The sequence below is a fragment of the Procambarus clarkii genome, chromosome 57 (genome assembly GCF_040958095.1).
Source record: "Procambarus clarkii isolate CNS0578487 chromosome 57, FALCON_Pclarkii_2.0, whole genome shotgun sequence".
NCBI classification, from domain to species: Eukaryota; Metazoa; Arthropoda; class Malacostraca; order Decapoda; family Cambaridae; genus Procambarus; species Procambarus clarkii.
Window position 1 is genome coordinate 7,965,511 of NC_091206.1, and position 26,123 is coordinate 7,991,633.

Consider the following 26,123-nt stretch of genomic DNA (forward strand, 5'->3'; position numbering starts at 1 on the left):
GTCCGTCTGTGACCACTATCACCTGTCCTTCTGTCAACACTATCACCTGTCCTTCTGTGACCACTATCACCTGTCCGTCTGTGACCACTATCACCTGTCCTTCTGTGACCACTATCCCCTGTCCTTCTGTGGCCACTATCACCTGTCCTTCTGTGACCACTATCACCTGTCCTTCTGTGATCACTATCCCCTTTCCCGTCACCACTGTCATCTGTCCTTCTCTCACCAGTATCACTGCTTCACAGTAGTACCACTTGTCTGTCTGTCACCTCACCCACCACATTACAACAGTACCACCTTCCCGTCTATCACCACGACCCCCCCACACCTAAACAGAATCGTACGATTCGATTCAACGATTCTTCGCGGCGGGGATCGTATTCCAGGGACCTGCCCGAAACGCTACGCGTACTAGTGGCTGTACAAGAATGTAACAACTCTTGTATATATCTAAAACAAAAAAAAACACGTTAGGCTTGAAAGTATGAACATACCTAAATGCTGTGTTATAGCAAAGTCATATATACGGACCATACTTATAACTTATGTCATGGGTTAAAACACATTCTTAACTAAAAAAAATAGTATTGTTAAATCAAAGTATATTTAAACTTGATCTATTTACCAAGAGTATATTCTTAAGATGATACTCACCAACATAATACTACCAACACTAACACCACCACCAACACCACCACCAGTACTACCACCATCACTAACACCACCACCACCACCAGTACTACCACCACCACCATCACTAACACCACCACCACCAGTACTAACACCACCATCACTAACACCACCACCACCACCAGTACTACCACCACCAGTACTACCACCACCACCATCACTAACACCTCCACCAACATCAGTACTAACACCACCACCATCACTAACACCACCACCACCAGTACTAACACCACCACCGTCACTAACACCACCAACACTAACACCACCACCAACACCAGTACTACCATCACTAACACCACCACCACCAGTACTAACACCACCACCACCACCACCACCAGTACTAACACCACCACCACCACCACCACCACCACCACCAGTACTACCACCACCACCACCAGTACTAACACCACCACCGTCACTAACAGCACCAACACTAACACCAACAACACCAGTACTACCATCACTAACACCACCACCACCAGTACTAACACCACCAACACCACCACCACCACCACCACCACCAGTACTACCACCACCGTGTCCATCAACAAGGCAGGCGTACCAGGACGTGAAGATGGCCAACACTGCTAAGAGCATCAGTATTCAGAGCGCCCCGTGAGCGCCTCCCGCACGCTGGGAGCCCTCAGCCAGCCATGTAAGTGTTTCTACACCGTCATCTCTGACACCGAGTCCTTCACGATAAACATAAATGAAACTAAACAAAAAATAATACTTATTTTGTAATTAAGTCCGAGTCTCACATAATCCATAGAATCCATAGTGGCCTATAAACTGATATTATGCTTTTTTTAATGGTTTAAATGATCCAATTTCGTTAAAAGCTTTTCGAATGCATTGACCATAGGGTAAAGCAGGGGGGTGAAAGGTTAGCAGAGAGGAACAGGAATTTACAACGTTCTCCTGTGTGGTTCGTGGTTCGAGCCCTCCCGTGGAGCCCCATAGGGTACTTAGTGACAGCGGTGTTCCAAGATGTGTGTGTGTGTGTGTGTGGAATGATTTGCCACGCCTGTTTCCCGCGGCCGAACATTTTGACATATGGCGTGAGTTGCAGGAATCCATGATGCGTTGGGTGTCAGGTCATGTGTTATATGTTATCCCTCGCTGACATATCGCGCCTGTCGATCAGTGATTATAATGTGTGAACGAGCAACTTCCTAATGTCAGGTCCACGCTCGCTCCCCGATGCTGCGATTATTCACTGAAAACGATAAATCTCAGCTACGTTGCAGAAAAGAAAAGCTGAAGTCAAATTGATATCATATCTAGTTATAAAGGACAAAAAAAAAAATACAAAATAAAAGCTAGCTTAAACGTATATATATACAAAAGGGTTGTGAAAGGATCGGAACCAAAACAGAGGAGGAGTTAAGACACCCCCTTGCGGGACCCCGTCTCCGACCCGCCTCCAAGATGGTCCGCCCCGTGGGGGGGCTTCCCCGCACTACATTACTGAGCATGATGATGTAAAAGCTCGGCGCCTTTTTTAAAAAGCCCCCGCCACTTTTCGCTCGCTGATGGCAATGACTCGTTAGAAATAACAGCAGAATAAACGCATCGTTTTGGGAAGCTAGACCATGCATTTTGGTACCTCCCAGATGCTGACGATATAGTCCAGTCATTGACAACTTGTTAAAATTTTGATTCACAGCATCGTTCAGACCATTATCGGAATCCAATAACAGCAGGAGACTAACCAATCACATACCCCTATATATCTATTCCTCAGTTCTGATTGGTTCCCATACCATCGTTAATCCATTAAAACCACGGAACTGGATGGCCAGTAGGTTGATGATGACACCGTGAAATATTCTTGCGCTGCTCAGTGTAAAGTTATTCATGGTTCAAGTCTGATCAGAAACTTGGTGATGTGGAGGAAATGTGGGTAGGAAGACTGTGTGTGTCTGGGAAGGAGGGGGGTGGATGTGCTGTGTGATGTTGGTGTGTGGGGGATGTGCTACAAAATAAAGAAGATCCGATAAGTTTAGAATATAAGAAAGTAATTGAAGAGTAATTGGAGGAACATGGCGCAGAGCAGAGAATGTCCAAGAAGGGAAAATAAATGGGAGAGAGAGGGAGGGAGAGAGAGAGAGAGAGAGAGAGAGAGAGAGAGAGAGAGAGAGAGAGAGAGAGAGAGAGAGAGAGAGAGAGAGAGAGAGAGAGAGAGAGAGAGAGAGAGAATGAGTTAGTTTTCGCTCAAATTTGAGCATGAAATTGTAACACCAAAACTCATATTCGCACCAGTTAATTCATTTTGTCGGGGGTCAGGCAGCCTGTGATTATATTCACATGTTACACATATATCGAGGTCCCTCCAAGGTCGAACTAATGACCCTCCCCAACATGGAACCCTACAACAAGACTAACTCCTGGATAGCTATTATTACTGCTAGGTGAACAGAGGCATCATGTGATAGTAAACGCGCCATGGATTCGAACCCGGAATTCCCGATTTTATGTCGAGAACGAATCCGACTGTATTACCGGGATATATCAGTCCCCATTTTCAATCCCAGGCGCCGGCGAGAAACAATGGGCAGAGTTTCTTTCACCCTATGCCCCTGTTACCTAGCAGTAAAATAGGTACCTGGGTGTTAGTCAGATGTCACGGGCTGCTTCCTGGGGGTGGAGGCCTGGTCGAGGACCGGGCCGCGGGGACACTAAAGCCCCGAAATCATCTGAAGATAACCCCCTTATACCAGCTACGCCGTTTATATCCGTTCCTTCCCTTATAACACCCACCACACCTTACATCCGCTTCTTCCATGTATCACCCCACTCTCTTTCCATATCACTTCAGCCTCTCCTCTCCCCTAGAACCAAAAAGACAGCTTGCGTACACCACGATACAATTCATCTTTCACGTGATCTTGAAGCATTTTAAATCTTCCATTCATCTTACCCCAAGAGGGACCCCAAAAAATCGGTTATCACTTAGCCTGCGTGATTACGTCTGTCTACACGTGCGGGAAACCACACTTTCATCGAGCTGCAGAACAGATATTGCGCAAACTTAAAAAAAAATGTAATTCCTTCTCGTAATCAATCTGTTACATCAATGCCAGCAAAACACACAAGGTTGTAAGTTGAGGAATATTCGTCAGTGAAACCTCCTTTGTTTCCCATCTTTACAGTGTTTTTTTTCTTTAGTTTGTGGCGTTCATTGTTTTTATCGGATGGTTTCGTGGTTTGCATTTGAATAAGTATTGATTTCTTGTCCTATTTCGACTTAGTTTGGAGGTTGGTAAGGAGGTGGATGCTAGGGTGATGGAGATGCTGGTGGTGATGCTGTTGTCCAAGAGATTTCCTCAACCCACTCTCGCACAAGACAGCACATATATGACTTATTGCTTATAATCAATATTTGGCTTATGAATAAGTATATATGTGGTATATTCCAAGTTATATTTTTTTTCAAGGCACTAACTCTTTCTCCCGATTCGCTATACACAAGTTTTAAATATTAGGAATGTCTTTTTCAGCTTTATTAAACAATAGAGATTTTATACAAAATTTGACAATTTCCTTGGTGGTGTCGGAGTTGGCAGAACGTTGTTGGTGGTGTTGGTAATGGTAAGATGGTGTGTTGATGTGGTAGCCACGTCTGTGTGTCTACCTTACGATGGAGGAATATCGTAGTCTCCCGTAAGTGTTTTCCTCATGCAGGAGATCTGTGGAGGACAATCTTTAGCCCCCTTCCTCATGAAGGATGAGTATAGCAGACTTTCGTCACTGCTAGGATTAAGCTTTATCATAATATTTCGTGACGGCGTGTTTTTAACTTCTTGTATAATTCTGGGAAATGTGGGACGTCCTGCGACCTTAATGCCGAGCCTGAGACGCATTTGCATACTTGATCTCCTTAAGGAAAATGTCATAGACACATTGTATGAGAGAAACAGACTGCCAAGAAAGATTGTTATAGATATAATCTCTCACAGAAATAGGTTGTAATAGAAGCAGTGTCATATATCAGCAGACTGCGATCGAAGACTGTTACAGATGCAAGCATATAAATTATTTTGTTTCTAATTTCAACAATTCGCAGGGTTCGCTCTCTTGGTGTCACTACACAAACCTCACTTTCCCCCCCTCCGTCATCCTATATTAAATCCCCCATCCCTCCTTCCTCATCTTTCTTCGTGTCCTCTGTCCTCCCTCATTCTGTTCCCCCTCTCCATCCCTCTTCTCCTCTCTCTTGCCCTTGAGAGCGCGCGTGTGGGCCCCGGGGTGATACGTATCATTGTCCTCTTGACTCCTCAGCATCCTCCCGTCTACCGGAAGCTGAGGCCCGAGCTGTGATGACTCCCGAATGGGTGGTCGTTATTAGGAAAGTGAGAGAGGTGATGGGGTGAAGGGAAGGGCACGAGGAAGAGTGAAGAGAGAGGGGAGTGTTGAAGAGTGGAGAGATGAGGAGGGGATGAAAAGCTCACATCCTCTTCTGCACGGCTGCCAAAGAGGTCACAAGCAGGTTGATTAGCGAGCTCAACATCTGGTACCTGCCTGTTACACAGGTCCCTGCTAGTGGATCTACAGCTGGTGAAATCAAAGAGGAGTTAAGACTCACCTTAAATCCTTCAAAGCGTGAAATTATTTCTTCTAGCTACGCAATCATAGATGCACTCAGATCCGTCTTACCAGGAGCCTCGGTGATCGCCCTATACCAACAGCACACTTATTTATTTTTATTTTCTACCACAGACGTGGCCACACAGTTACAATGCTAACCAGAATATATACATTTTCTTCTGTCCTCCATGGACAGGTTAGAGATGTATTAAACATATAGTTCAAGGGTTTATTGAACAATCAACCACAGAAGATGATTCGGTGCTTTTAAAATGCTAAGCTGTTGAGGGGCAGGGAGGAGGGGGAGAGCGATCACGACCTAAGGAGGAGGAAAGAAAAAAAATGTGTTTTGGATTCACACTATTCACACTAATTCCTAAGGTGTGCACCCTCTTACGATAGTTTGGCTACAACCAAGTGTCCGAAAACAAAGGGAACTGCATATGTGCAAACCTGACAGCAGTCACCAGCACACAGAAGAAGTTAGTCTGCAACCATGGAGGGACGTTGAATAGGTTGCATGGGACTACACATGTGCATCTACATTGACTGATACCTACTTACGGTAGAGTGGAGCTGAAGGTGGTGAGGATGTCATCTTCTGGGAGACCCTAAAAACAAATAAATAAAGGGACTCAGGGCTTTATTACTAGTTCGTGCAAATATATTCTGAGACCTTAGGAGCCAGGGGGGTAAATGTATACTTAAGTTTCTTAAGGAGGAGGCGGAGGAGAAGAAGGAAGAAGAACTCATTAGTTAAACTAGAGACCCAAAAGCGGCCAGTTTCCTGTTTCAACGCTTCAGTGTCGTCATCCAGAGAGGAAATGTCTGCTGTATCTTAGGCACCCACCTCTACGAAGCTGGATGAGGTCTTTAACAGTGATTGCTATATATGAATATCCCATAAGCTGTAACACAATGTAATATATGTAAAATAACTAGATCATTATGTACAACACACACACACACACACACACAATGTTATATATGTATATATATATATATATATATATATATATATATATATATATATATATATATATATATATATATATTTATATATTTATAATAATATAAATATATTATATATCAGGGGAGGCTGTCATAGAGCTCAGCGTTCCCCCACATATAAGATGGGGAACAAAATCCGCCAGAAGCACTACCACTAGACAACTACCATGCACGACCACTGCCTCAACCCCCCACAGGTGTTACCAGTATGTATTACCAGGTATTACCAGTGTACAATCACAGGTACAAAATGAACACAGAACCTGGATAATGCGCAGAGGCTTGCCATGAGCCTGGTTCCAGAGCTGAGGGACCTGAACTAGTACTCTGTTAAACTCTGTTGAACTAGGACTCTGTTAAATCTCGATTAAATTTATAAAAGAGGAAGGCGAAAGGTAACATGTACTCTGTAAATATCAGGAATATTTGATATATCAAATATCAGACAGTGTAAAAATGTTGAGGTTTAGTCACTGAACGATTGGGCACGGATGAAAATTGAGCATCCCTGTGAGTAGCAGGGAAGTAAGGAAACACTTCTCCTGCATGAGAATGGTGAGAAAGACAGGTGAGGTAACGTGGGAAGCACCTCTTTTGCGAGTGTGTGGTGAGGAAAAATAAATGAGAAGCAAAACCGTGAACAGTTTGATGAGGAAGATATGACAAGAGGGGCGGGAGTTGTTATTTCTGACGAATGCCAACTGAGAAAGGAGAGTCCAGGAGCTGAATCTCGATACACAAGCATATTTAGCCGACATACAAACACACACACACACACACACACACACACACACACACACACACACACACACACACACACACACACACACACACACACACACGCGCGCGCGTGCAGAGATATAAACATATACACTCAAACACAAAAAACATGTATGTATTAAGATGCACACATACATACTTGCCCAACTGTCAGGTTGGCCGAGCGGTCTAAGGCGCCAGATTTAAGCTCTGGTACTCGCAAGAGTGCGTGGGTTCGAACCCCACACCTGACACACACAAATGGGAATGTTTTGTAACATTCAGGATCTGCGGGATGGTACAACTACTCTATCAATTATGGAAACAACTTATTTAGTTCAGAGAACACAATAAAAGAACAGAGGTTCACAGCTCAAGACTATGCACGACTCTAACATAACCACCTTCGTCACTACAATCAAACACGACCCCTGTCTCCACCACCACAAGCACTACCACGACCACCATACACGACATCTGCCTCACAACACAACAATTACTACCATAACTACCATACACGACCACAGCCTTCACCACCAGAAGAACTACCACTAGACTACTACCATGAACGACCACTGCCTCAACCACAGCCTTCACCACCAGAAGAACTACCACTAGACTACTACCATGAACGACCACTGCCTCAACCACTACAAGTACTACCACAACTACAACCATACATGCACGACCACAGCCTTCACCACCGCAAGCACTACCACTATTACGACCACAGCTACCATACACGACCACAGCCTTCACCACCAGAAACACTCCCACTAGACTACTACCATGAACGACTACTGCCTCAACCACCACAAGTACTACCACAATTACCATACACGACCACAACCTACACAACCGCAAACACTACCACTATTACGACCACAACTACCATACAAAATCAACTTGTTCCATAAGGAAATACTGAGGGAACTGGTTCTCACGACGCTGGGGAAAACAGGAATATTAAGACGAATTGACAAAGTTGGTATAGAAGTAATGTTTACATTAAAGAACAATTGAACGAGAGGCGTAACTGGAAACACAGATGATTCATAGTAATGTAAGAAAAAACTGTTGACCAGACCACACACTAGAACGTGAAGGGACGACGACGTTTCGGTCCGTCCTTGACCTTCTCAAGTCGATTGTCTTGAGAATGGTCCAGGACGGACCATTCCGTCCTGGCGGAAGTCAGGCGGGCAGTTATGTGGCGTGAAGTCACCAGTGGAGACCCACAGGGCTCTGTACTCGGTCCTATCTTGTTTCTGATATATGTAAATGATCTCCCGGAGGGTATCGATTCATTTCTCTCAATGTTTGCGGACGATGCTAAAATTATGAGAAGGATTAAAACAGAAGAGGACTGTTTGAGGCTTCAAGAAGACCTAGACAAGCTGAAGGAATGGTCGAACAAATGGTTGTTAGAGTTTAACCCAACCAAATGTAATGTAATGAAGATAGGTGTAGGGAGCAGGAGGCCAGATACAAGGTATCATCTGGGAGAGGAAATTCTTCAGGAGTCAGAGAAGGAAAAAGACTTGGGGGTTGATATCACGCCAGACCTGTCTCCTGCAGCACATATCAAGCGGATAACATCAGCGGCATATGCCAGGCTGGCCAACATACGAACGGCATTCAGAAACTTGTGTAAAGAATCATTCAGAACTTTGTATACCACATATGTCAGGCCAATCCTGGAGTATGCAGCCCCAGCATGGAGTCCATATCTAGTCAAGGATAAGACTAAACTGGAAAAGGTTCAAAGGTTTGCCACCAGACTAGTACCCGAGCTGAGAGGTATGAGCTACGAGGAGAGACTACGGGAATTAAACCTCACTTCGCTGGAAGACAGAAGAGTTAGGGGGGACATGATCACCACATTCAAGATTCTGAAGGGAATTGATAGGGTAGATAAAGACAGTCTATTTAACACAAGGGGAAAACGCACAAGGGGACACAGGTGGAAACTGAGTGCCCAAATGAGCCACAGAGATATTAGAAAGAACTTTTTTAGTGTCATAGTGGTTGACAAATGGAATGCATTAGGGGGTGATGTGGTGGAGGCTGACTCCATACACAGTTTCAAGTGCAGATATGACAGAGCCCGATAGGCTCAGGAATCTGTACACCTGTTGATTGACGGTTGAGAGGCGGGACCAAAGAGCCAGAGCTCAACCCCCGCAAACACAACTAGGTGAGTACAACTAGGTGAGTACACACACACACACACACACACACACACACACACACACACACACACACACACACACACACACAAAGACACACCCAGTTCTTATCTTCTCCCTATTTCCTATCCATCTTCTCTATTCAATTTTCTACCTATTATTACCGCATTTGCTTGATGGATCTGCTCGCTGGAGAATGGATCAGTTAATGCAAATTCCGAAAAGGCAGGAGGTGAGATTCGCTTACTATAGCCTGAAAAAACAGCATTGCTTTTCTCTGCTTCTTTTCCTGTGTTTATGTGTGTGTGTGTACTCACTTATTTGTACTCATCCATACATACCTGCAGGCTCGAGCATTAGCTCTTTTACCCCTCTTTATCGCTGGTTATCTAATGCAATGACTTCTGGCCTATACACATCAGGAAATCACAATGGCGAGATATCATGCGAAAATTGGAGCACTAAATTTCTTATAGTCTTACAGCGTATCGCGGTCTAGTGGATCCCGATACGCTATATATGCGCAGTTAAGGGAGAGTCAGAACGCTGGTTCGAATCACTGAAGTGCTCCAATGATTTTCTCACATTTTCACACAGTGTATCTGATTTTCATGCAAGCCGGTGTTCAATCCCCGACTACCCAAGTGGTTGGTCACCTTTCCTTCCCCCCGTCCCACCCCAAATCCTTATCCTGACGGCTTCCAAGTGCAATATAGTCATAATGGCTTGGCGGTTTTCTCCTGATAATTCATTCCTCTCCTGATCTATTTCTCTATCAAATCTACTTTTAAAATTATGAAGCTTCTGCAACCTGCCCCTTTAGTTCATTTAATTTTCGCACAGCCTTTATGGTAAATGAAAACTTTCTAACTTCCCTGAGACTTATATGAGTCATTAAGCTTTCATTTATGTCCTCGTGTTATATTCGTATTCATTGCGAAGATTCCCCTAATCCCTCTAAATATTTTATAGGTCTCGATCATATTTCCCGTCTCTCTCCGCTTTCCTAGCGTCGTCAGGTTTAGTTCCTTCAGTTTCTCTTCATACCCCATGCCTCTCAATTTTGAGACAAGCCTTGATGCAAACTTATGAACCTTTCGAGTGTACAACAATTTAAATGGCTCCTTATTTAAGCTAGACTACTCTGCTACTGAAAAGTTCTATCTAACGTCCCTGTGGCTCATTTGAGTAGTCAATTTCCACCTGTGTCCTCTTGTTCGCGTACCACCCGTGTTAAAAAGTTTATCTTTATCTACCCTGTCAATTCCTCTGAGAAGTTTGTAGGTAATAATTTGTGTGTGCGTGTGTGCGTGTGTGTGTGTGTGTGTGTCTGTGTGTGTGTGTGTGTGTGTGTGCGTGTGCGTGTGTGCGTGTGTGTGTGTGTGGAACCTTACATGTCAATACGTTAGCCTCTTTGGAATTTTCATCTCCAGTTATTGCCTGTTACTCTCCACCCACAATCGACTATTCGTTTTATTTTCTGAAATTTTGCTTTTTTTTTTAGTCCTTGTTTTCATCTGTAGATTTTATATTTTCTACCATCAACCTTCCTCCTTTCTGTCTCTTGACACCCAGTCTCTATCTCTTTTATTCGTTCTGCAAAACTCTCTCTTTCGCTCTCTCTCTCACACTGTCTCTTAACTCTCACACTGTCTCTCACTCTCTCTTTCTCCAAGATAATAAGATTTTTTCACTCAGAATTCATCACTCATATTTTTTTATCCTTCTATCATTCTTCTTTGTCTTTTTACTTCCCTTTGTTATCACCTGTTTCTTCCAATCCTTGATTCTATCCACCGCCTCTCTGTCATATTCCTTCTTTTTCTCCTTACTCCACTTCTTACACTCGGATCCACAGACGCGGGGCGCCGATTCTGCTTCTAGATAAATGATGGGCCATTTGTCATCGCGGGCGTGGGATCGGGCGTGTGGGCGTGTGGGCGTGTGGGCGAGCAGGGCGACGGGTCAGCTGATGGTGTTGATGATGGCCAGAGGGAAAAAGGGCGTGTTATTGATTATTCGGATTTATCCCATGCGATCACGAACGCTAAAGTTTTCGCAATTATTGAGGAACAGTCCAGACGGATGAGGGAAGGACTGCGTGCCGCTTGTCTCTTTAGCAGTGTGTCCTCGCCTATTTGTGCTTGCGGGGGTTGAGGTGTGGCTTTTTGGTCCCGCCTCTCAACTGTCAATCAACTGGTGTACAGGTTTCTGAGCCTATTGGGCTCTATCATATATACACTTGAAACTGTGTATGGTGTCAGCCTCCACCACATTACTTCCTAATGCATTCCATTTGTCAACTACTCTGACACTAAAAAAGTTTTTTCTAATATCTCTGTGGCTCATTTGGGCACTCAGTTTCCAACTGTGTCCCCTAGTGCGTGTGCCCCTTGTGTTAAATAGCCTGTCTTTATCTACCTTATCAATTTGTTTGAAAATCTTGAATGTGGTGATCATGTCCCCCCTAAGTCTTCTGTGTGTGTGTGTGTGTGTGTGTGTGTGTGTGTGTGTGTGTGTGTGTGTGTGTGTGTGTGTGTATGTGTGTGTGTGTGTGTGTGTGTGTGTGTGTGTGGGGTGTGGTGTGTGTGTGTGTGTGTGTGTGTGTGTGTGTGTGTGTGTGTGTGTGTGTGTGTGTGTGTGTGTGGTGTGTGTGTGTGTGTGTGTATGTGTGTGTGTATGTGTGTGATGGCACTGACATAAATGACAATGCCAGTGACAGATGGCACTAGTGGTGTGTTAGTGCTTCTAATATGTTATAAAAAGCTGCGTTTACTTAGCTCGGGTGATGTGTATAACTGCCTGTTATTCTTGTTCGTTTGTGTGTAATTGTTATGTGTTTTGTTACACATGTTCATATACTTGATTACTCTCAAGTTAACTCAGGTGATTTTAATGTTGCCGAATATATGTTGGTGTTCTAATTTATTTAATTCTATGTAATCTATGTACCTGGAATCATGTTTGTGTTTATTATTATTTTTTTAATATTTTTCTTTTGTAAATAAAATGAAAATTATATAATTATAATCATAAATGCAATTGTGTTTTTCCACCTAAGTAATGATAACATGTACTAATTCAAAACATTAAAATTAGTTAACATCAATGTCTTAATCATTCAAGAAATGAGTGTCCTCTACTCTCTTTAGCACACGTAGCTGTAGAGTAAACTCAAAATGTAGGATCCAGTAGTTAAAAGCAAGTATACACACATTAATTGCTGCCATTCATTTTACTCTTTACTTTTCACACAAATCAAAATTAAATAAATGTCCAATAATAGTGGAGTCACTGAAACTGAGAACCTACACGACTGGCTGCCCCCTGAGATTTCACAAAACTTATAATATGGGAACATAGAAAATACAACACCACACAAGCATCACTCACCAGGGGGTGTCTCAGTAAGAGGTTGTTAGAGAAGGGGGGGGGGTAGATGGAGGAGGGGAAGAGGGAGAGGGGGGGGGAAGAGGGAGGGTAGATACTATCGTCCTGTCAACGCCCCTTCTCTATCCCCACCGGCCTGGCTACTCGGATCTGCAATGATGAACCCCCCAATGTGACCCAGGATTCCTTCTTTGTTTTGAATGCGAAAGCTGCTGTTCTATTAATCTGGGTCCCAGGAGCTAGACTCTGTTCACATGAAAGTAGTCTAAGGGGTATCTCGATATCAACACAAAGATGGGCCGGAGGTTTGTTTGTTTATTGTGTTACAGGGTGAAGCTGTCTGGACACTACCGAGAGGTTACGTGAAGCTGTCTAGACACTACCGAGAGATTGGGTGAAGCTCTCTGGACACTACCGAATGGCTGGGTGAAGCTGTATAGATAATAACGAAAGACTACGTTGGTGAAGCTGTCTAGACACTCGGGCGAAGCTTGAAGGTGTCTGTAAAACCCCATTTATCAAACCCTCATTAACCTCTCCATAATAGGACTTAAACAAAAGCTTTTACTATCACATACAGAGACGTGACCCAAACATATTTATTTTCTACAAGTTTCGATCGTGAGTTGTATTTTCGATCCGGTCACGGAAAATGTGTAACAAACCACTCGAAACGAGTCTGATTCGAAAGATACCGCACGAATTCATATCACTCAATTGATAACTTCACGAAAATTCACTCATTTCAGAAATGCAAATTAATCCTCTAAATATATCCCTCTCGACCCCACACACCTCTGATTTATACAAGACCTTCACAGGTAAATAAACGCATTAAAAGTAGTGCGAAAGAACTTTTAGCTCTCATTCCTCTCAGTATACATATTTATATTCGCTTTTTTATATACGGATATTTAACTTCATATCTAGTATTGTCGATGGTTCAAGTTACAAGGTAAAAAGTGGGATTCGAGCAGAGGTGAGTGACCCGAGCGGTAGAAGGAGAAGGTGGTGAGATATCGCAGGAAACTCTTCCGTGTCGAGCACCACACCGATGACATAGAATTTGAAGATGTTATCGGCGGTGTAGGATTGCGCCGGAGAGCGGTGCTGGGGGGCGTGTGAGAAGGCCTTCGTCGACCTGTACTGTGCCAGCTATAAGCAGCAGAAGGTTTTGCTGTTCTTGGAGTGAATCATGCATCTCCTAAGCATAGGAAGGTAGTCATGTGTCTGTTGGAGATGATTCGTTCTCCTGGTGTGGATTGTCGGGGTTCTAAGTGATGAATTTGGTGAGTGTGGCATATTGCAAGCAGAGAAGATGTTATAATATTGCATTGTGGGTGCATGGAAACTATATCTATCGTGTCAGAAACATCAAAAGAAAATCTGTGGATACTTAAGGTCAGAAATACTAGACCGATATATTATTCTGAACGAATCGCTATATTAAAAGGGAGAATAGTGCTTTGCTGGATTGCAGATAAATTTACTAGTTGCTAAGGTCGAAGCTGAATTTGCATACTGTGCGTTAATGTATGTGACCAGCTTGTTGGTATTCAGTACAGAGATATGATGAAGCAACTGAGTTTAGAAACAGCAGCAATTGAACAAATATTCACAGCAGTAATAGCCCCAAAAACGACAGCAGAAGCAGTAACAGGAACGACAGCAACATGAACAAAATCAACAACAACAGCAACTCAGAAGCCGCAGCCGAAACAAAAGAAGCAGCAGCAGCAAAACCAGCACTAGCAAAATCAGTAGCAGCAGTAACAGCATCAGTGCCAACGGCAGTAACCACAACAGCATCTGAAGCAGCAGCAGCAGTAACATCGCCAGCAATAGCAACAATCACCACCAACAAGAACAATCATCAACAACAGTAGAAACAAGCATCTCACAACACCTTTCATAACAATAGTGTTGAAAGCCTCGTTATAAACCCGCATCTAGAGAGAGAGAGAGAGAGAGAGAGAGAGAGAGAGAGAGAGAGAGAGAGAGAGAGAGAGAGAGAGAGAGAGAGAGAGAGAGAGAGGCGCATACTGCCTCAAGTACACACGAGATACAGCGAGGTAATCACCTGTAATCCCAGCAATGACGATACACGTTATAACGGCCGCTTCTGAAATTACATTGTTCCAAATTATTACTTAGAGATGTTTTGATTAGAAAAGTCGGCTGCACGAAGATTGGCCAGTTCATTAGTCTGATTCATCACGTCCGAGATTGTTCACTCGCATGAAATGTTTGAGTTTGTATGAGTGAAAATCTCTCGTCCTGGTGGAGCCCGTCCTCATACACAATGGTCAAATGCTCGTCAACCCAACTGCCAAACTCTCCCTTTATGAATGAAAAACGCTTCATACACGATTCACAACTGATAACGTTCGAATAGTTTTTCGAACAGTGCTTCGCTAACGACCTCTGTTCGAATCTCAATTCTGTACATGATTCACCCACAAACTACAAAAATATACAACTGCCAACTGAACGTAAACAACGTAACCTAAGTCTAAATATGCTAATACAATAATACCCATTAACATTTGAAAAAATTCAAATTTTGAATGCACTGGATGTAAAAATTGACGAATGCGTCCTTGGGGTCGGCCGCTGGATGGAATGAACATTGTCTGAGGATGGATTGCGGCATGAAACACTATCGGGCTAGTTACCTAGCCAATATTCCTTCACCAAGCCGTTCATCACCTTTCTTCCCTCTCGCAAGGGCTAGGAGTATAAGTTATGGCTGAGTGACTAACTATATCTACCTCCCAAACACAAAGCAATGTATTATATTTTTCCTTTTGCTATTACCAGTTAACATCTTTATTCATCACGAATTCGAATGATATGTCCAGCAATATTTTGTTAGGAATCTTGACAGAATCAACGAAAGATTATCAAAATCAAATGTCTCATAAAAGTCAATAAAGATATTTTGGCGTTTCTTGATCAATAAACTTATATATAAAGTATACTCAGATGCTCAATGTTCTTATAGCGATCGTATGACTTAACAGCTACATTGCAGGGAAATGCAACAGCTGTATTTCGTACTGCTACTATAGCTAACATGTGGAAAAAAGGTGGAATTTACGGGACAAATTTGTTTCGATACATGTACCCGCTCCAGCAATAAAAACTCTAAATAAATAGAGTTCGTCTATGTATATAATTTGTTCTGGCATCTCGAATTTAATGAAACCAGGCATAAAAGTTTCGTCGGAATATGAATTATGGCAACGGTTTGCCAATTCTTACTTTCATTGGCAATGACTCGGGCACTTTAGATCAGCAGGTTTTATGACCTGCTGATCTAAATACATGAATGAATCATGGTCGTAACTGAGCAAGAGAGAGAGAGAGAGAGAGAGAGAGAGAGAGAGAGAGAGAGAGAGAGAGAGAGAGAGAGAGAGAGAGAGAGAGAGAGAGAGAGAGAGAGAGAAATGGAAGTAAACATCCACGCAGAATAATGGAGCTGCATTAGGCTAGAGCCTGATTAATGATTATATATATATATATATATATATATATATATATATATATATATATATATATATATATATATATATATATATATATATATATACATATATACATATATACATACATACATACATACATACATACATACATACATACATACATACATACATATATTCATTTGGATGCATACATAAAGAGGGTCAACACCACGTTTCAGTCACAATACCTTCAACGTTATTTCCATCCCTCGGATCAAAAGGTGGACAAAACTAACATTTAAATACAACTACAATAGGAAACGACTCTTTCATTCTTGTAATTAATGATTTTTGGGGGGACGGCGTCAGCCATAGACCACACAAGTGTTCACAATGATGCCACAAACACCCAGATTTGCTTTATTTTATCATTCCAATCACATATTTTAAAATGTAATTCCAAGTAAATGCTTGGAACAGACCCAGACACACCACTGCTATCAATAATTGATCATGTTTGAGGATGGGCGCGAGAAGCAGGTCCGGGCTTAGACGCCTTATCACTTGAGACCTCCGGCAACTCTGACAAACTTTCCCGATCTTTTTCTCTGCATTGTTTTGTCTTAGCCCGCGCAGACTCCGCACACCAGACTTTCAACGACTCTTCTAATGCAATTGAGATTGATACTGATCCACGCACGGCTTGGCATGAAAGAATTCTCCCAAAACGGGAAAGGAAGATGATTTGTGTGTGAATGGGAGACATTTACAAGAGTCGGGCTCCGCCCTGGCTGCCAGTGTGGCTCGGCCCTTGCCAAGTCACTCACTGATAATTCTTCTTTCTCGCGGATGTTTGTCGAGGACCCTTGAGGCAGAGCGCTTTGTGAGGTCTGACAATGTATATATTAGGAGGGTAAAAACAACTGAAAATGTAGTCTTTTTAAGTGGTTATGATGTAAATAATGCTTAGGCTAAGGCTAGTACATTTAATTTCATATAAAAAGACGTCGGATATATATAGATAATTTACTGGCAGGTCAAGGAGAAAAAAATCCTCTAGTCTCTTCACTACAGAAGTGAATATGAAAGATATATTTATTTTCTTACGAATTCTTAATTCTCTAATATCAAACAGTATAATTTATATTTAATTTCAGTAGAAACTTAAATGGATAAAACTCAGTGGATAACAAAGCTTGAGACCAATAGGTCTCAATTGGTTATTGGTCTCAAGCTTTGTTATCCACTGAGTTTTCTGGGTGTTTGCCGTAGCAAAGCACGTCGTCCATATTATAATAACATATGCTGTGAGAAAATTCACCCCAAAAATATGTTACATTTACCATATTTTTATGGGTTGAAAAATATTGTCAAGGTCTTGAATTTTTTTTTATATACATGTATTGTTTAATTACGAAAATACTGTTGGAAAGCTAATAATACAGTCGTCGTAGTGATAATTGTATCATTTACAAAATACCTTGTAAAGACTGCCCTTCAGGGTCTATGTAGGGCAAACATCCAATGATTTGACATTTAGAATTTCGCAACATAGATACTCTGTAAGAGATCTTCAATTGTCTAATGCTTTGTATGTTCACTTGTCAGAAAGGTCTCATCAAATTAATTGGGAGATGGATTCTTCAAAAAACGAGCTGTAAAAGAATTTTCAATAGGAACATAATTGAATCTGCTTTCATACATATTACACAATCATGTAATTTGAACATTAACAGTGGTTTGTATGAATAATTTAGATACATTTTTGCTCCAGACAGCCAGGAGCACTATTCACCTTGGCGTACCCAGTACCTTAACCACTAGACCACACGACTGTGGTATAATATATATATATATATATATATATATATATATATATATATATATATATATATATATATATATATATATATATATGAGAGAGAGAGGAAGGGGGGGACATAAAGCAGTAACAGAGGGGGAACAGGGAGATTGGGGAAGAAAGAGCAAAAAGAGTGAAAAGAGAGACCCGAGCACCGCCGGACACCCCATGTAATATCTATATAAACTGCACATTGTGAGCATCTCAAGTGATGATAACACACTGACCTGTGCATTAGTCATGCGCCTCCCCGTGTGCTGATTACCATAGAGTTTGGGCGTCAGTGTCCACCCCCTCCATCGAAAGTTATAGGACCTATGGCTACCTAGGACGGAATGAACAAATTGTGGACTGTTGTACTGTACCTAAAATAGTCCACCTTCTGTACTTTTTGGAAATTTAGTGGAAGTAACAAAAACTAAAATAGACTAAATATAAACCTAATCTAGCTTGTAGGCCTAAATAAGCAGCCTAACCCTTAACACACGTTAACTAAGACCAAAATTTATATATATGTACTTCTTTAGGCCTTGGAAAAGTGAGATTTGGTCTTTGCCTTTTTGATTTTGTCCCTGTACATAGTATATCATTTTAAAGTACAATGTGTGGAATGGTTTCTGGTCAATATTTTTGTACGTTTCAGCCACAATCTCTATAGGGACTATTATGCTCTATGGAATCACAAGAACGTGATGAATCTGTGACTAAATATCGTGCCGTACGATGGGATCGAACCCAGGCACTACCGACTAGACCATGATGGGTTTATGAGTGTCTCAGGCAGAAGTAGTACCTGACTTATATGGAGTTTGGACCACCATGAACCAGCTGTTAGTGTGTCTGAAGATACCAGGGACTAAGGCTTCATCCCATCATACGGTCTCAACATTTATTCAGGCACAATAATATATGGATGACAAGTTGGGAAATGTTCGCGGCCTTGACCCCTGGGACCTCTGACAGTCCATAAGACTTCATCAAAATCCTCAGATTAGGCAAAATTGTAATTAATTTTGTCAATAAAGATGTTAATAATAATAAACTAGTTTCTAGTGATCGATAAAGTCTCTCAATGCCAGACATACCCCACCAACACCAGCCTTCTCCAGTACACCCCCTGTGTCTTGGGGAAGCTTTCTCCCTCCTAAACCCCTCCCCTCATTTCCCCAACTCCGCCACCAAGAACACCTTTCCTACATCTGAAATGAAAACAAGTAGCCAGACAAGATTTCTCTGCCGAGACGATAATGGCGTCTTACTATAGAACCCATTATTTTTTCATCACTCAAGCGACATTAGAATTCAATGTCTGGAAATGACATCCAGAGAATTGTGCTCCCGATATTGGAAAGGGTATTTTAGGTCGATGATTGAGGTAGCTCACGAGGCTAAATTGAAGGATGTCGCGTCTTGAGTACAAGAAGTAATGTAAGAATATCCATTTCTGGCGTAGATTGGCACCTTCCTTCTTGCGAGTCAACATGTTGACGTCATCATGCCTTAAACTGGGGAAAATCCATGATACATGTCAGCTTTTGTCAAGTATCAATCGAAAATATATTCATTCAATTCTAATCATTACAATATGACAAGTTGATGGAGTGTGAATCAATTACTTTGATGCCTGTGAACCTCGCAGAAAGTCGACAAGTCCCATCGGAAACTTGAGGCTGAAAACACATGGCATGTCAGGAGTCGACAGAGGTGTCAGATATGACATTGCCTCAACATGTTGGGTCCCCACTCACCAACAAGCCCGTGGATGAGACAATTGGAATGATAATCCACAAAGTTTAACGGGATAAAGCTTGCACTCCTCCTGACAGCACATAAAACATACACAACTTCATTTACTAAATAAACACCTTTTCAGAGCCTTGATGGTCTCATGTATAAACAACTAGATGGCGTAACCATGAGGTTTTCCCTTTTGTGTTTAATTTAGAAGACATTTTATTTGACCTTAAACCTATCGTCTACTGCAGGTATGTTGAGAAAATCATTTTGCATGTCTCTGACAGGAAACGTTTTCTACTGCTTAATAGAGCTTTCTTGCATAATTTCATGATTAGTTTCACTTCCGAGATGGAAATCAAAGGTATGGTGCCGTTCTTGGTTATAACTGTCTCAGAAGGAGACCTCAGAAGGAGACCTCAGAAGGAGACCTCAGGAGACCTTCAGTACCTTCCACACTTCGGACTATAGCAAGCAACTAACATAGGAATGGGACATAATTCTAGTAGTAAGTGACCGGTACAAGCGAAATGTTGTCGAGTCCCAGGTCAACCGTATTGCTTCACACCGGTCCAATTGGAAGCAGGTTGACGAGGAACTCAGTATAGTGAGGCAGGTCCTAGTGAGCAACGGTTGCTTCAATGGTTGTGTGAAAATAGTTATACAAATTCACGTGAGCCTCAATAACAAAGAGGTCAAGATTACAGAACCTGTCGCAACTTTAATTCTAATACATGTAGTCTTTTCAACGGTCCATTTTCAATCGGAGCCCATCTGGTTGGGCTCCGGTTCAGGGCCTCCAGAACCTCCCATACAACTCAGTAGAATTTTGGGTTGGTCGACTTTTGTACCATCATGGCCTAGTCGATTAAGGCAGGCGTCTGGGACTCACCAGAACACGAGTTCAAGTCACTTCAGTGCCTCAAAAAAAAATTCATTGATATATTACGATATAGATATATATATATATATATATATATATATATATATATATATATATATATATATATATATATATATATTTTACATAATGTCATAATAATATATTAAAATACAGCCAGTCAAATCTTAGAAAGGGAGAGACTCTGATTTTGGAGCATGTGAGCTTTGTGTGAGCCTGAGGCCGGTACAACCTCCGTCAATTGGCTTAACTACCCTGTTGGCCACGTCTCCCTGTGTGTCCGAGTGATGAATCGTCTCGTTATCTCTCCGACACCCTGTCCGACCTCTGAGGTGCCGTGTTTGACCTCGTCACGACCACACACGTACTCGCACACGCATGCGCACACATAAATGCTGCACACACAAGCACACCGAGGCACGCACACACACACACACACACACACACACACACACACACACACACACACACACACACACACGGGCCTGTGTGTGTGTGTGGGGCTGGGTTAAGGGGGCCTGTGGCTGAGTGAACAGAGCTTGGGACTCGTAATCATAGGGTGCGGGTTCGATCCCCGGCGATGGTGGAAAACAAATGGGCAGAGTTTCTTTCACGCAGATTTTCCTGTTACCTAGCAGTAAATAGGTACCTAGGAGTTAGACAGCTGTTAGGGATTGCTTCCTGTGTATTTGTGTGTGTGTGTGTGTGTGTGTGTGTGTGTGTGTGTGTGTGTGTGTGTATGTGTGAAAAAAAGGCTGATTGACAGTTGAGAGGTGGGCCGATAGAGCAGACATCAACCTACGCAAGAACAACTAGGTGAATACACACACACACACACACAAAACAGATTATTTAGGATGGGTGGTGCGCTAACAAGTAATTCAGGTGGAAACTGAGTACCCAAATGAGCCATAGAACTCTTAAAAGAATTTATTTTTACTAATTTCTAATGTGTACCATTAGAAATACTTTCTTTAGTATCAGAGTAGTGAACAAATTAATGTATACACTAAGAATATTGAGGTTAGACTTCATACACGGTATAAAACGGAAAGATGATAAAATCTAATTCAATAGACAATCTGAAATCTATTTTTATGGGAAATGGGACCAAGAACTCGAAATTCCAATCCCAAAGTTCAAATATTACTTGATGTTTAGTGGAATTCTATAACCGGGTGGCAAAAAACAGACAAGACGGTGATGGATGAGCGAACTGAATATTTGCGAATGGTCAGAAAGCCACATAAACAGTACTCCTCAAAAGCCAAGTACACAATTTGGAGAACTAAGTAAGAGTGACAGGGAAGGCGCTCCACTGAATGTAGAAGACGCTAGGCAAAATAAAACAGCAAGTTACAGCGAGAAGAGATGTCAGGATGAGAGATGACACTAGTGGAGTTCCTCAGGGGTCAGTATTCGTACCTAGCTTGTTCCTAATATTTGTAAATAATTTTTCACAGGGGATAGACTCCTTCCTCGCCACGTCTCAAGATGTCACAAAAATTATACATAGGATTTGTACGGTGTGAGGGAGGGAATTATCCAGGAAAAGCGCCTAGCCATTACGACTATATAGCATTTGGCCACTTGTAATTACAGTCTGTTTATTTTCAACCGTGTCCCATTAAATGAAAAAATCAAATACATTCTGAAACTTGTAATAACACAATAAACCTTAACTCGGTGAAACATAGCAAGAAACTAAAAAAAAAAATAACTCCATGTGAAAAGTAATGAAGCTGGGTCCTGGGAACAATGAAGCTGGGTCCTGGGAACAATGAAGCTGGGTCCTGGGAACAATGAAGCTGGGTCCTGGGAACAATGAAGCTGGGTCCTGGGAACAATGAAGCTGGGTCCTTGGGAACAATGAAGTTGGGTCCTGGGAACAATGAAGCTGGGTCCTGGGAACAATGAAGCTGGGTCCTGGGAACAATGAAGCTGGGTCCTTGGGAACAATGAAGCTGGGTCCTGGGAACAATGAAGCTGGGTCCTGGGAACAATGAAACTGGGTCCTGGGAACAATGAAGCTGGGTCCTGGGAACAATGCACGAAATAGCAGGGGGAAACTTTTCAATTGCATTGAACCTGTCTCACGAAGCCCACACTAAACGGACATCTTTAAACAGCGTATGCTAATTGGGTTAAATAAGGACTGTCTTTAGAAATCCGCACACGGAATCGCCCAGGACTTTACATCTCACGTATGTTAGACGCCATACATGGTTTCAAATCAAGATATGTCAGAGCCGAATTGGCTAGGGAACCTACACACACACACACACACACACACACACACACACACACACACACACACACACACACACACACACACACACACACACTGGTGTCACAGCTAAATCAGACAACCCAAATAATGGGTTACTCTAACCGGAATTTAGAACAGGTATTGGTTGGATTCGTAAATGGCAAGGTGCCTCCCTTGACACTTTATAGAGAGGGAGACAGGCTATTGAGAGTGGCGGATTCTGTTAGGGTGTATGCGTTAGGGGAAACGGTCGGCTTTAGATTTGAAATTTGAATGTTTAAATTTGAATTTATCTAACACCTCTGTCTCTCCTTTTTTGCCATCTCTCTCTCTCTCTCTCTCTCTCTCTCTCTCTCTCTCTCTCTCTCTCTCTGTCTCTCTCTCTCTCTCTCTCTCTCTCTCTCTCTCTCTCTCTCTCTCTCTCTGTGTCTCTCTCTCTCTCTGTCTCTCTCTCTCTCTCTCTCTCTCTCTCTCTCTCTCTCTCTCTCTCTCTCTCTCTCTGTCTCTCTCTCTCTCTGTCTCTCTGTCTCTCTGTCTCTCTCTAACTTTCTCTCTATGTATCTATCTTTCGAGATGCGTAGAACTTTCTTTTTACACCAATTTCTTTAGCGACTAAAAAAACTGAAAACTTTCATTCAAGTAAAGAAAATTTAAGAGTGTCTGTAATATTTGAGCTCAGCACGTCGTGACAATTTTCAACATATTATCGGCGTTTCGAAATTTGGAGAGTAATAAATTTTCAGACAATCTACGAGGTGCAAATTGGTCAGGTAAAAAGTATGGTGGGAATTAGGCGCCTCCTAAAACTTACGATGGTTATCAGGTGACTGTAAAAATCTTAAGTGATATCTCTCTTCGAGAACTTTTATCCAATGCTCTTTTTTTTTTTTGCTGACCTCAAGTGACCTAACAATTGCTTTGTTTCCCAGCCTTACATGACCTCCCTCTCTTCCCCTTACCACCCCTTTCTCTCTAGTCAAGTTGATAGCCATCTTTATCTCTCTCAAACTCCATCAAAACAGTGATGCATCACCATCTCCCCACCCATAAAACCGGGTCCTGCAAAAGTGTATCGGCAAACCGTGAGCCAAATCAGCGAGATCGGTGAAATCAGCGCTGTCGGTGTGAACTTCGGGCCGATAAGGCGAGGGCCGTGGGCACAGCTCCTATTCAGAGCCTCTCCTTTATGTCTTAATCACGCTTATTGTGTTTTGCATATCAATTCGAATCAAGCGTGAGCGAGTACATAACGCGGAGTTAACAACGCCGGCGAGCACTGCGTTCGAGTCGCTAGCTGGTGGCTGTCACTCTTCAGGAAAACACACAGGAGAGTCAACTTCCAGTTAGAGCAAAAAAATACAAATAATCATTCCACATTCATTACAACTGTGCTCTTTAGTTAACAAGCATCGCATTTCTCCGCCTGGAGGCGACGTAGAACAACTTAGAGGACCTGGTCCCGCGGGGTGACCTGAAGTGACACGAGAGAAACAGAAGACGAAAGAAGCCCAGGGCGCGCGACTTCAGGTCCCGAATTGGCGGGACAAGAATGACCACGCGGGACTCTGGAAAAATAAAGGCGCGCGTCAAGAATCGACCTTTTATGTCCACTTAAACACTTGTCTCGCCCAATTACAAGCATTTAAACCCGTCGCAAAGGATTCGGACACAGCACTGAAGTATAGAGTGTTGATAGACGGATGCTCTGTCTTCATTGCATATAATAAGCGCACGTCGGGGAGTTACGGGCGCTTGGGGTATTATCCGGCCCCGGGACGATGGTGTTTAATGGCGGGTCTAAGGCCGTAAAACATATCGCAGAATGGGAGTTCGTGATCTTGTTTTGCATCCCTCGGCTCTGGCTTAGTCTTCGCCTCTCAAGCCTTTACATCAGGCGGAAGTTAAATGAGGACGGCGAATGGCCGAGAGGAAATTAAAATTGTGCTTTAAATAGCCAAACGCCTTTAGGAGCTATCACTGTAATGGTTTAAACCACCAGCCGAGGGCAAGGCTGGTGATTCAAAGCCCAGGAATTCGGAGGCGGGAATCGTGACTGCATAGAGTTATCACAAGTCATGTCGGTCCATTTATTTAGCGAGTCAACAGTGAGTGACGGCCTATGGCGGAGTACTTCACGATGATATCTCCTGTCATCACCTCAGTCAATCCCATCACCTCCATCAATCCCATCATCTCCTTCAACCTCTATCATCTCCATCAACCCCCCGTCAACTCCATCAAATCTATCACACCCACAAACATCACAAATCTTCATCTCTCGAGTGTCAGTCAGGACCTAACTCATCACCACTCCCCCCCCCCTTCTCCCAACCTCCTCTCCTTCCCTTCGGGAATCAGCAGGCGACTTCCTGGTGACCTGTCCCCCTTTACCCCTTATCCCCTTACCCACGTTCTTCTTCCCCCCTTCTCCCTTCTTTGGGACAGCACCAGGTGACTCTTAGGTGGGGGGGTCTCGAACCCTGGCATTCTTTGGCCTGGACCAACAGCTGACACGAGATCAACACAGGTTGAATTGGCGAGATGGACACAGAGGCTTAGAACTAGGTTAATGTGAAGGTGAAATATAACAACAGCGGTATAACTACTGTATACTTTAAATGACAGGAGAAGGGAGAGATTTGCGTAAAGATGAGAGAAGACTTACATACACTGAAGATAAGGATAAGACTGGCATACCCCAAGACAAAAAAAAGACTTGCGTACAGAAACATAAACATTGGGATATGGGGATGCCATATCATAAGTGACATAAGTGACATGCAAAGAAACATTTGAGAAAATGTATTCCGGGGAAATTTCTTCAAGAAAATGCTCAATGTATCTGGAGACTTTACGTGACCTTCTCGAGGTGACTGAAGACACAAATGAACTTAAAGTGAGGTGAATGCTTCTACATATGCTTAAGATTAGCAGAGACCTGCTCCAAAAAACTTAAAACCTGAGTCAAAGTGGTGAAACCATCGGATATATACCTAAAGTGGATGAATACCTATGTGTAGATTTTTGAAGTGAATAAGGAGAGACCTGTATATAGATAGACACTAGAGGTGAATGGGTGGAGGAGGTAGGGAAACGTGTGAAAGGATGTAATTATGTAAATGAGAAAAACCAGTTTAAATTAAATTTCACCTGAGGACACAGCATGACAGGTTTATTTATGCTTTTGATACCATAATATGAGGAATACTGAAATCCTGCACTGTATAAACATTCAGAAATAATTATTTCTTGGAATTAAAAA

The 26,123-nt window shown here is 42.6% G+C and overlaps 1 protein-coding gene and 1 non-coding gene across 2 annotated transcripts in view; one reads left to right on the forward strand and one right to left on the reverse strand.

The window, feature by feature from the left end:
* LOC123745067 (GATA-binding factor 2) overlaps positions 1-26,123 on the reverse strand; it is a 147,274-nt gene that overhangs the window by 105,320 nt on the left and 15,831 nt on the right. The window lies entirely within an intron of this gene.
* Positions 7,221-7,304, forward strand: TRNAL-UAA (transfer RNA leucine (anticodon UAA)). The gene has a single exon. It is a non-coding gene; the product is annotated as a tRNA-Leu (tRNA).